Source organism: Staurois parvus, unplaced genomic scaffold, assembly GCF_062004578.1.
Source record: "Staurois parvus isolate SC_StPar_1 unplaced genomic scaffold, SC_StPar_1.0 ptg000646l, whole genome shotgun sequence".
Classification (NCBI taxonomy): Eukaryota; Metazoa; Chordata; class Amphibia; order Anura; family Ranidae; genus Staurois; species Staurois parvus.
Genome location: NW_028318442.1, coordinates 59,053 through 71,276, shown reverse-complemented (window position 1 = coordinate 71,276; position 12,224 = coordinate 59,053). Strand labels below are relative to the sequence as shown.

General features: G+C 49.6%; 1 protein-coding gene across 3 annotated transcripts in view; it reads right to left on the bottom strand.

The window, feature by feature from the left end:
• The window catches only part of KIAA0513 (KIAA0513 ortholog), an 87,734-nt gene that overhangs the window by 51,419 nt on the left and 24,091 nt on the right, over positions 1-12,224 (bottom strand). The gene's annotated exons all lie outside the window — the stretch shown is intronic.

Sequence of the window (12,224 nt, the reverse complement as noted above, 5' to 3'; positions counted from 1 at the left end):
AAGGACAGTCTATGCACCACACAGTATAGCCCTGAGACAGAAAGAAGAGACTCTTTATGACCACCAAATGAATGGCACAACCATGCATAATGTGCAGCACATTGCATTGCTACAAAGCAACAATGTGACTCTACATGCGATGGCTGCGTGGCATTTCTCAGGGTGGGTTTCTTGATGCAGACAACAGTGTACCGTGCCTGTGTAAGGTGTCTGAGCACATTAATCTTCATTGGAAGCCCATGTGACAGGGTGACAACAGGAACATAACCAGGAAACAAGGACACAGCGTTGTCACCCTATAACAGGAAGTGCCCAAACGTGGACCCTTATGGCAGGATCACCATGGCTTATTTTAAAAGGCATGGCATTACTTTATTAAAATGTATATGAGATTTTATCGATTGGGTTTATATCTACTTTAATTTAGTGGGAGAAAATAGTTGATCAGCGTCTTCGAAAACATCAAAACTTTCCTTTTTTGATGACGTCTGGAAATGCAAAAACGCAAAACACTTAAATGTCAGAATATAGCATGACATTATACCAGGGGCAGACTGACCATTTGGAAACTCGGGCACTGCCCGAGGGCCCGGGGTCAGTAGGGGGCCCCATGAGATGCCCCTGGTACCTTTTTCATAGGCTTTTTTGAGTTTGGGCAAGGACACAGGGGCCCCATGTTCCCCTATTGCCCGGGGGCCCCATGAGTTGTCAGTCCGCCCCTGCATTAAACAATTTTATTCAATTAAATTTTTTAATTTACAGATCTGCCAGCCAGAGGGGAAAGAGCTGTGAAGAGGAGAGGGATTTTTTTCAAAATGATAAACGTCCGGGGCTCTGTACTACACTACTGCTAAGGGTGTAGTTATAGTCATAGCAGACTATGTGACGGCTGTGGGGTCCAGAAGCACAGGGGGCCCAGGGCCACAGGTTGCAATAGGTTTCATAAATCATTTGGATGTAACAAATGTAAACGTTTGGACATCTCTATACTTTTGCTGTGTGGATAACTGATACTTTGTATCACTAGAGGAATTGTAATGAGGATGGAGATTAGATTGTAAGCTCTATGGAGCAGGGCCCTCTGAATCCTCCTGTATTCATTTGTATTGTAATTGTACTGTCTGCCCTTATGTTGTAAATCGTTATGTAAACTGTTGGCGCTATATAAATCCTGTATAATAATTAGAGAGACAAGGGGGCCCCAGGGGCGGACTGACCATTTGGAAACTCGGGCACTGCCCGAGGGCCCGGGGTCAGTAGGGGGCCCCATGAGATGCTCCTGGTACCTTTTTCATAGGCTTTTTTGAGTTTGGGAAAGAACACAGGGGCCCCATGATCCCCTATTGCCCGGGGGCCCCATGAGTTGTCAGTCCGCCCCTGGGGGGCCCATACTGATTTTGCCATGGGGCCCCATCAACAACAGTTTATTAAATTAAACATTTACATTTCTGTCAGCCGGAAGAGAGATGCTATGAAGAATAGAGGGATTTGTGTCCAAAAAGGTAGACATTGGGGGGGGTTGTTGTACCACACTACTGTCATGGGTGTGACTTTAGTAATAGCAAACAATGTGACTGCTGTTGGGCCCTTAACCACAGGGGGTCCAGAACCATCTTGATGCAGGTGGCAATAGCTTTGAAAAATTCATTTGGATGTAAAAATGCATATAAACTTTGGTCGTTTCTACAATTCCTATATAAATAATTGATGGTTTGTATTACTAAAGGAATTGCCTTTGTGATGGAGACTAGAGAGACAAGGGGGCCCCGTATTGGTTTTGTTATGGGGCCCAGTCACACAAGGTGTATTCAATTAAACATTTAGCCAGAGAAGAGACTGCAGTAAAGAGTAGGATTTGCATGCAAATGGACAGACGTTTTGGGCTCTGTACTACACTACTGCCATTGGTGTGACTATAGTAATAGTAGACCATGTGACTGCTCTGGGGCCCTGAAGTACAGGGGCCCAGAGCCGCCTGGCTGCAAGTGGCAATAGCTTTGACAGATTCATTTGTAAGCAGGGGCGGACTGACAACTCATGGGGCCCCCGGGCAATAGGGGGTCATGGGACCCCTATATCCTCGCCTACACTAAAACCACACCCAATAAAGCCTACGAGAGGTACCAGGGGCATCTCATGGGGCCCCCTACTGACCCCGGGCCCTCGGGCAGTGCCTGAGTTCCCAAATGGTCAGTCCGCCCCTGTTTGTAAGTAAAGTTTGGTCATCTTCTTACATAACTATATAATTGATACTTTGTAGAGGAATTGCCTTTGAGATGGCGATTAGAGAAACAAGGGGGCCCCGTATTAGTTTTGCTATGGGGCCCCATATTAGTTTCAATCACACACAGTTATGGCCTTGGCAAGCAGTAATTTCCTCTTCTAGCAGGGAGCAGAAGTGAGTCAGTGTTTTTCCTCTTGGCATCTGATCCCCCCCTGTTCCCTTTTGTTTAATAACAAGACACGGCGACACCATAAATCCTCGCCGACCAGCCGCCTACGCAGCCAGATTGCATTGCCACCAATGAGTGTTCGTCAGAGGATTCGTTGCCTGCCAGGCTGCCCTGTAATGGACGCTGATGGCTTACACCAAGCTGGCCAGGGCTCATTTCTAGCTCTCAATGACGGATAGGTGGAAGCCACTAATATACGTATCACTGAGTGCAAAGGGTGCTGCCGTGATTCTGCATCCTTCAACACCTTCCTGGGAGCGTCCAACTCCCATATAAAAGGAACACAGTTCTTGAAGAGAAGCAGCAAAGGGTGCCGACAATGGAGCATAGTAGGACAGACAACTGTAGAGAGCACCAGAGGCTATATGGAGATAGAGGAGACACAGAGGTGTGCAGGCGTGCAAAGGGGCTCAGTTGGAGACAAGGGGTGCAAAGGGGTGGTGCAGTTTGGGACACAAAGAGCAAACAGGTGCAGTTGGAGACACAGAGCGTAAAGGGGTGCAGTTGGAGACACAGGGTGCAAAGGGGTGCAGTTGGAGACACAGGGTGCAAACTGTTGGCGCTATATAAATCCTGTATAATAATTAGAGAGACAAGGGGGCCCCAGGGGCGGACTGACCATTTGGAAACTCGGGCACTGCCCGAGGGCCCGGGGTCAGTAGGGGGCCCCATGAGATGCTCCTGGTACCTTTTTCATAGGCTTTTTTGAGTTTGGGAAAGAACACAGGGGCCCCATGATCCCCTATTGCCCGGGGGCCCCATGAGTTGTCAGTCCGCCCCTGGGGGGCCCATACTGATTTTGCCATGGGGCCCCATCAACAACAGTTTATTAAATTAAACATTTACATTTCTGTCAGCCGGAAGAGAGATGCTATGAAGAATAGAGGGATTTGTGTCCAAAAAGGTAGACATTGGGGGGGGTTGTTGTACCACACTACTGTCATGGGTGTGACTTTAGTAATAGCAAACAATGTGACTGCTGTTGGGCCCTTAACCACAGGGGGTCCAGAACCATCTTGATGCAGGTGGCAATAGCTTTGAAAAATTCATTTGGATGTAAAAATGCATATAAACTTTGGTCGTTTCTACAATTCCTATATAAATAATTGATGGTTTGTATTACTAAAGGAATTGCCTTTGTGATGGAGACTAGAGAGACAAGGGGGCCCCGTATTGGTTTTGTTATGGGGCCCAGTCACACAAGGTGTATTCAATTAAACATTTAGCCAGAGAAGAGACTGCAGTAAAGAGTAGGATTTGCATGCAAATGGACAGACGTTTTGGGCTCTGTACTACACTACTGCCATTGGTGTGACTATAGTAATAGTAGACCATGTGACTGCTCTGGGGCCCTGAAGTACAGGGGCCCAGAGCCGCCTGGCTGCAAGTGGCAATAGCTTTGACAGATTCATTTGTAAGCAGGGGCGGACTGACAACTCATGGGGCCCCCGGGCAATAGGGGGTCATGGGACCCCTATATCCTCGCCTACACTAAAACCACACCCAATAAAGCCTACGAGAGGTACCAGGGGCATCTCATGGGGCCCCCTACTGACCCCGGGCCCTCGGGCAGTGCCTGAGTTCCCAAATGGTCAGTCCGCCCCTGTTTGTAAGTAAAGTTTGGTCATCTTCTTACATAACTATATAATTGATACTTTGTAGAGGAATTGCCTTTGAGATGGCGATTAGAGAAACAAGGGGGCCCCGTATTAGTTTTGCTATGGGGCCCCATATTAGTTTCAATCACACACAGTTATGGCCTTGGCAAGCAGTAATTTCCTCTTCTAGCAGGGAGCAGAAGTGAGTCAGTGTTTTTCCTCTTGGCATCTGATCCCCCCCTGTTCCCTTTTGTTTAATAACAAGACACGGCGACACCATAAATCCTCGCCGACCAGCCGCCTACGCAGCCAGATTGCATTGCCACCAATGAGTGTTCGTCAGAGGATTCGTTGCCTGCCAGGCTGCCCTGTAATGGACGCTGATGGCTTACACCAAGCTGGCCAGGGCTCATTTCTAGCTCTCAATGACGGATAGGTGGAAGCCACTAATATACGTATCACTGAGTGCAAAGGGTGCTGCCGTGATTCTGCATCCTTCAACACCTTCCTGGGAGCGTCCAACTCCCATATAAAAGGAACACAGTTCTTGAAGAGAAGCAGCAAAGGGTGCCGACAATGGAGCATAGTAGGACAGACAACTGTAGAGAGCACCAGAGGCTATATGGAGATAGAGGAGACACAGAGGTGTGCAGGCGTGCAAAGGGGCTCAGTTGGAGACAAGGGGTGCAAAGGGGTGGTGCAGTTTGGGACACAAAGAGCAAACAGGTGCAGTTGGAGACACAGAGCGTAAAGGGGTGCAGTTGGAGACACAGGGTGCAAAGGGGTGCAGTTGGAGACACAGGGTGCAAAGGGATGGCACAGTTGGAGACACAGAGCGTAAAGGGGTGATGCAGTTGGAGACACAGGGTGCTAAGGAGCACACATGGAGACAAGGGACACAAAGGTGTGGGGCCATTGGAGACACAGGGTGCAAAGGGGCGGTACAGTTGGAGACACAGGGTGCAAAGGGGCGGTACAGTTGCAGACACAGGGTGCAAAGGGGCGGTACAGTTGCAGACACAGGGTGCAAAGGGGCGGTACAGTTGCAGACACAGGGTGCAAAGGGGCGGTACAGTTGCAGACACAGGGTGCAAAGGGGCAGTACAGTTGCAGACACAGGGTGCAAAGGGATGCAGTTGGAGACACAGGGTGCAAAGGGGTGCAGTTGGAGACACAGGGTGCAAAGCGGTGCAGTTGGAGACACAGGGTGCAAAGGGATGGCACAGTTGTAGACAAAGTGCAAACAGGCGCAGTCAGAGGCACAGGGTGCAAAGGGGTGCAGTTGGAAACACAGGGTGCAAAGGGGGCGGTACAATTGGAGACACAGTGCAAAGGGGCGGTACAGTTGTAGACAAAGTGCAAACAGGCACAGTCAGAGACACAGGGTGCAAAGGGATGCAGTGGGAGACACAGGGTGCAATGGGGCACACGTGGAGACAAGGGGTGCAAAGGGGCACACGTGGAGACAAGGGGTGCAAAGGGATGGCACAGTTGTAGACAAAGTGCAAACAGGCGCAGTCAGAGATACAGGGTGCAAAGGGGACGGTAGAATTGGAGACACAGGGTGCAAAGGGGACGGTAGAATTGGAGACACAGGGTGCAAAGGGGACGGTACAATTGGAGACACAGGGTGCAAAGGGGACGGTACAATTGGAGACACAGGGTGCAAAGGGGACGGTACAATTGGAGACACAGGGTGCAAAGGGGACGGTACAATTGGAGACACAGGGTGCAAAGGGGACGGTACAATTGGAGACACAGGGTGCAAAGGGGACGGTACAATTGGAGACACAGGGTGCAAAGGGGACGGTACAATTGGAGACACAGGGTGCAAAGGGGACGGTACAATTGGAGACAAAGTGCAAACAGGCACAGTGAGAGACACAGGTTGCAAAGGGATGCAGTTGGAGACACAGGGTGCAAAGGGATGCAGTTGGAGACACAGGGTGCAAAGGGATGCAGTTGGAGACACAGGGTGCAAAGGGATGCAGTTGGAGACACAGGGTGCAAAGGGATGCAGTTGGAGACACAGGGTGCAAAGGGATGCAGTTGGAGACACAGGGTGCAAAGGGATGCAGTTGGAGACACAGGGTGCAAAGGAGCACACATGGAGACAAGGGGCGCAAAGGGATGGCACAGATGTAGACAAAGTGCAAACAGGCGCAGTCAGAGACACAGGGTGCAAAGGGGCACAAACTGAGGCATGGGGCACAAAGGGGTGTCGCAGTTGTAGACACAGAGTGCAATTGAAAACACAGGGTGCATAGAGGCACACATGGAGACACGGGGCAAAAAGGTGTGGCACAGTTGGATAGACAGGGCACGAAGGGGAACCTTTCAGGTCCGGTATGGATTTTAAAGGAGGGAATTTCATGCAAAAAAATAGGGGAAGTCCCCCAAAAATATATACCAGACCCTTATCTGAGCATGCAGGAAAGGAAGGAGACCATCATGAATTCCCCCTCCCCTCCTGTATCATACTAGGGCACATGCCCCCAACATGGGAGGGTACCTTGCCAGCGAAGATCCCCCCTGGCAAAGCATGTCCCCATGTTGAGGTGGAAGAGGGCCCCTTCCTCACACCTCTGGCCTGGTGATTTTAGGGGGCTGCAGGCAGGAGGCTCATTTGCTGAACCCCACTTGGACCTAACCAAGGTATGTTTGGCTCAATACTGCTGAGAACAGGGGTCTCAGGCGGTACTGGTAAACAGGCAGACACTGTAGACACTGAGAGGAGCTCAGCTTAAGTGTAGCAGTGCATTGCCTAAATGCTGAGCCATTCGTTGCTTGGCCTTTTAAACACCAATCAAGAGAGCGGTCTTCTGATTGGCCGTGGTGCTGGCAATCCAGGTGAACCCTGGAAGTGCCAGCAGCTACATGCCTGAGAGAAGAGCCGAGGACGGATCCCAGGACAGAGGTGAACTTTACACCTATGACATCCCAGGGCTGTTAAGAATTCTGCTTTTGTACAGAGATTTCCAGAAATCATTGGCTTTCTGCTATTCTGGAGGCTGGCACAGCACTTGAAGGCAGATGACAGGCATTCCCTGCCACGGGACTTTTTTTCTTTTTTAGCTGCTTTCTAGGAGTCCTCAAAAGATAAAACAGCTCTTTATTTTCTTACTACAACAGCGAGATCACTCCAATAATTGGGACAGACCCTGATACTTATACGTCAGTTTGAGGATGGATGTGGTGGGGCTCAAACACGTCATTTCCTTAGATCTGAAGCAGGTAAGAATGAGCAACAAAGTTTCCTAAAATCCTTGCAATGCAACAAAACTTTCAGAAACAAGTCAGTGAAAAAGGTGTGCAACAGGAACACAAATCACGCAGTGGTGTACATTTTGGTTCACAAATGTCTGACACAGATCAGCCCTCTTCTGCAGCCTCCCACCTTGTGACTGGTTACAAAAGTTACAATGTACAGTCTGATCACTGGGGGGAAGACTGGGAAAATGTTACCACCTGCCTGCAGTAGACTGATTATCATCACAGCCTAGGAAGAGACATTGACTGGAGCTCAAGGACGTTTTTATAATGTTAAAAAGGTGGAGTTTCCGGATTCGGAATTTATTCATGGAGTCTTGTACACCTAGAACCTGATCAACAGACCCCATGAGCAGACAGAAAAGTGGAATAGCAAAGCACTGACACTAAACAGCAAAGCTAAGTAGGAAGCAGAGGCTGCATATGTAACTTGCATCTATATGCATACACAATATATTCAGAAGGAGGGCACGTAGAGCAATAAAACATCGCTTAGGTCGTAAGATACTGTAATATTTTAGATGAATTTTATGAGATTTTGGGTGAGGGACCCCATTTACCATGCTCCCCCCCCCCCCCTCCTCTGTCCTCAGTTACCCTCCCCACCCAGCACCAGGCCTAGTACAAGCCTGGACCCCTCCACACACTTCGAGCTGCCTCAGAAGATTATTATCTGCTTTGCAGACAAGCCTGGGACCGGAGAGAAGGCGCCCAGGACCTCGCCATGGCTGCCATTCTCTCTCCCATCATCACAAGAAGACCTGTCTGAAAAGATTTGTCCGTGGATGCGAGCGCAGAGCCTGCCGCGGAGGAGAGCCGGCCCGATGCACTTCATTAGACTAACGGTGCCTCCAGCGCATCAATGTCCATCCGTTGACTGAAGAGGACATCTGCAAATCCACACCGCCGTTAACCCCTGCCCTGCCAGACAGGGGCAATACACACCCAGAGGTGCACAGCGGCCTGTCCGCTTCTAAGGTGTGTCCCTGAGATTGGAGCCAACATACGCAGCTGAACTCCCGGATAGGTAAATATGATCTAGATCCATTTATTGTGTATTCTTCTTAAAGCTTGGTGTGCGTTTCTCAAAACTTTACCTCTGTAATAAAGACCGGTCACTGCTGCTCCCTCTACTTGTGATGGGTGACTGGTCCTGTCTCCGCCCCCCCCATAGTTTTCTGCAGGCAGCCTGTAGTGGGTGGGACCTTATGAGCCCCTCCCACAGCTTTTCTCTTTGCACAGGCTATGTACCTCATAGCCATGAGGTCAATGCTATTTTTTCAGGGTAATATCTGGGTTCTGGTACCTACAAAGTACATTTATATCCTTTGTAGCAATGTAAAAAAACTTGGCTGGAGATACTTAGTAACATTATTTCTACTCTGAAAAAGATAGCCACTGTAGCCAAAATGACAATATTGTGAAGTCATGTGATCAGCCAGGGCCAATGGGGGAAAAGCAATGTGATGTCCGAATTATTTGCTTAGGAGTGCAGAGTGCGTTCTTCTGCCCATACACGACAATCTTAATAATTCTCACGTATTTATATCGGTCATTTGCTGCCTGCAGAAATCAAAACTTTGTAGCGAGAATTCCTTAGCTAAGCAGAGTGGTCCTCCCACGCCTTGTGCCAGGGCTAGCACTGCAGCCAAATCATTTCACAGGAGGATTCACTTGTGTAAGAGGATTTCCCACCCACGCATGGCTCTGCTACAGGAGACAAAATGTTGTTTTAGGGAAAAAAAGATGGAGAGCGGCAGGGGATCTGGGTGGTATGGAGGGTCGGCGGTGGCAGATCTGGGTGGTATGGAGGGTCGGCGGTGGCAGATCTGGGTGGTATGGAGGGTCGGCGGTGGCAGATCTGGGTGGTATGGAGGGTCGGCGGTGGCAGATCTGGGTGGTATGGAGGGTCGGCGGTGGCAGATCTGGGTGGTATGGAGGGTCGGCGGTGGCAGATCTGGGTGGTATGGAGGGTCGGCGGTGGCAGATCTGGGTGGCATGGAGCATCAGCGGTGGCAGATCTGGGTGGTATGGAGCATCAGCGGTGGCAGATCTGGGTGGTATGGAGCATCAGCGGTGGCAGATCTGGGTGGTATGGAGCATCAGCGGTGGCAGATATGGAACTCTGGATTTTAGGCCATGGCGATATGGGGCTATGCAGCGTCAACGGTGGCAAGTTTGGAAGGTATGGAAAGTCGGCGGTGGCAGATCAGGGTGTAATGGAGTGGCAGATCTGGGGTATGGGTTGTCAGTAGTGGCAGATCTGGAGGTAGGGGATGTCGGGGGTGGCATCTGGGCAGTACATTGTAGCAAACTATGGGAAGGCATATCTGGGTGGTATGGAATGTCAGTAGTGACAGATCTGGGGGTATGGCGTATCGGTGGTGGTAGGTCTGGGGTTATGGCGTATCGGTGGTGGTAGGTCTGGGGTTATGGCGTATCGGTGGTGGTAGGTCTGGGGGTATGGCGTATTGGTGGTGGTAGGTCTGGGGCTATGGAGTGTCAGTGGTTGTGGATCTGGGAGTAAAGAATGTAAGTGATGGCATATCTAGTGCGGTATAGAGTGTCATGGGTGGCAGATCTGGGCATCCCTCTAATAGAAATGAAAGAAAAAGGTTCCCTGGCATATCTGTACTCACATCCTGCCTACCCCCACAGGGATCTGGCCTAGGAAAGCAGGTTAAGATGTAGCGAGTTGTAGCACCCACACTGAACCCATGGCATACCCAGGATGTACCCACTTTATCGAATTATCTGATTTGACTCACACTGTCGGGCCCCTGATCCCAGCAAAGCAAGGGAAAAGAAGAAATAAAATAATATTCTTCGACCTGATTTACAGACGAGGAGTGGAGACGACTTACAGAGTTACCTCTTCTTGGCTCTCGGTGCAACAATGTATCTAAAATTTTAGGGTTCAAAAAAGAATCGACAACGCAGCCAATGAATGAGAACACAGCGGCGTGGGCAAACGGATACCATGCCATGCTAATCAATAATCAGAGAGACTGATAAGTGCAAATAGAAAGGTGAATATTTAAGGAAACCCCTACCCCATAATCACCGCCTACACCCGGCTTTTCATGGACAGCTGCGGGGTCGGCTGAGCTGACAATCTAACACTTTGATAATGGCAGAGAGGAAAATAGTTTAACCCGAATCTGCACTGGGAAGCTGGGAGACACACACTGTACAATATGCGATGCACCAAGAACAGCTGAGATCTGCGCAGCGTTTTGATGCAACATTAGCTGAGATCTAAATAACATGCATTCCCATGCACGCAAGAAGGGCTGAGGCCCATGAATGCAAAAAAAGTGGCACTTTCAGGAAATTGTAGAATTCTTTTAATCCTCTGCATGCAGCTATATGATAGACAATACACCATGAATATTCTACTGCAGTGGTCTCCATACAGCAGCCTGGGGGCCAAATGCGGCCTTTTGCTTGACTTTATCTGGCTCTTGGAGCACTGTCCCTCCCACTGATACAGGACACTATTCCTCCCACTGAAACCAAAAATAGGGCATAAATCCTGCTACTGACACCAACAACGGGGCGTTATTCTTCCCACTGACACCAATGATGCAGCACTATTCTTCCCATTGCTGCCAACGATGGGGCATGATTTCTCCCACTGACACTAAGAGGTGAGCTATTCTTCCCCAAAGGTCCACGGTTTACTCCCACTGACACCAGGACGATTTCTACTCCCAATGGCCACCCCTATAGTCTGAAGGCCAGTAAACTGGCCCTTTGTTTCTAACGTTTGGAGATTCCTGTTCTCGTGTTTTGATCCAAATTTCAGAGTGCCGTTCAGGAACATAAAAAAGGCATAGATCAAGTTTTATCTTTACTGGAGTTCAGCTTTAAAGCTGAAGATTATTCGATCTATATACATACACTATGTTGCCCAAAGTTTTTGGCCAGCCCTCCAAATCATGTGATTCAGGTGTTCCAATCCCCTCCATGGCCACAGGTGTATACAATCAAGCCCCTAGGCATGCAGACTGCTTCTACAAACATTGGTGAAAGAATGGGTCGCTCTCAGGAGCTCAGTGACTCCAAGCGTGGTCCCGTGATAGGTTGCCACCTGTGCAATAAGTCCATCCGTGACATTTCCTGGCTACTAAATATTCCACGCTCAACTGTTAGTGGGGTTATAACAAAGTGGAAGCAACTGGGAACAACAGCAACTCAGCCACCAAGTGGTAGGCCACGTCACATGACAGAGCGGGGTCAGCGCATGCTGAAGCGCACAGTGCGCAGAAGTCGCCAACTGTCTGCAGAGTCAATAGCTAAAGACCTCCAAACTTGGTGTGGCCTTCAGATTAGCACAACAACAGTGTGTAGAGAGCTTCATGGAATGGGTTTCCATGGCCGAGCAGCTGCATCCAAGCCTTCCATCACCAAGTGCAATGCAAAGCGTCGGATGCCGTGGTGTAAAGCACACCGCCACTGGACTCTAGAGCAGAGGAGACGTGTTCTCTGGAGCGATGAATCCCGCTTCTCTGTCTGGCTATCCGATGGATGTGTCTGGGTTTGGTGGTTGTGAGGAGAACAGTACTTGCCTGACTGCATTGTGCCAAGTGTAAAGTTTGGTGGAGGGGGGATTATGATGTGGGGTTGTTTTTCAGGGGTTGGGCTTGGCCCCCTAGTTCCAGTGACGGAACTCTTAAGGCATCAGCATACCAAGACATTTTGGACAATTTCATGCCCCCAACTTTGTGGGAAGAGTTTGGGGATGGCCCCTTCCTGTTCCAACATGACTGCGCACCAGTGCACAAAGCAAGGTCCATAAAGACATGGAGGAGCCAGTTTGGGGTGGAGGAACTTGACTAGCCTGCACAGAGTCCTGACCTCAACCCCATAGAACACCTTTGGGATGAATTAGAGCGGAGAC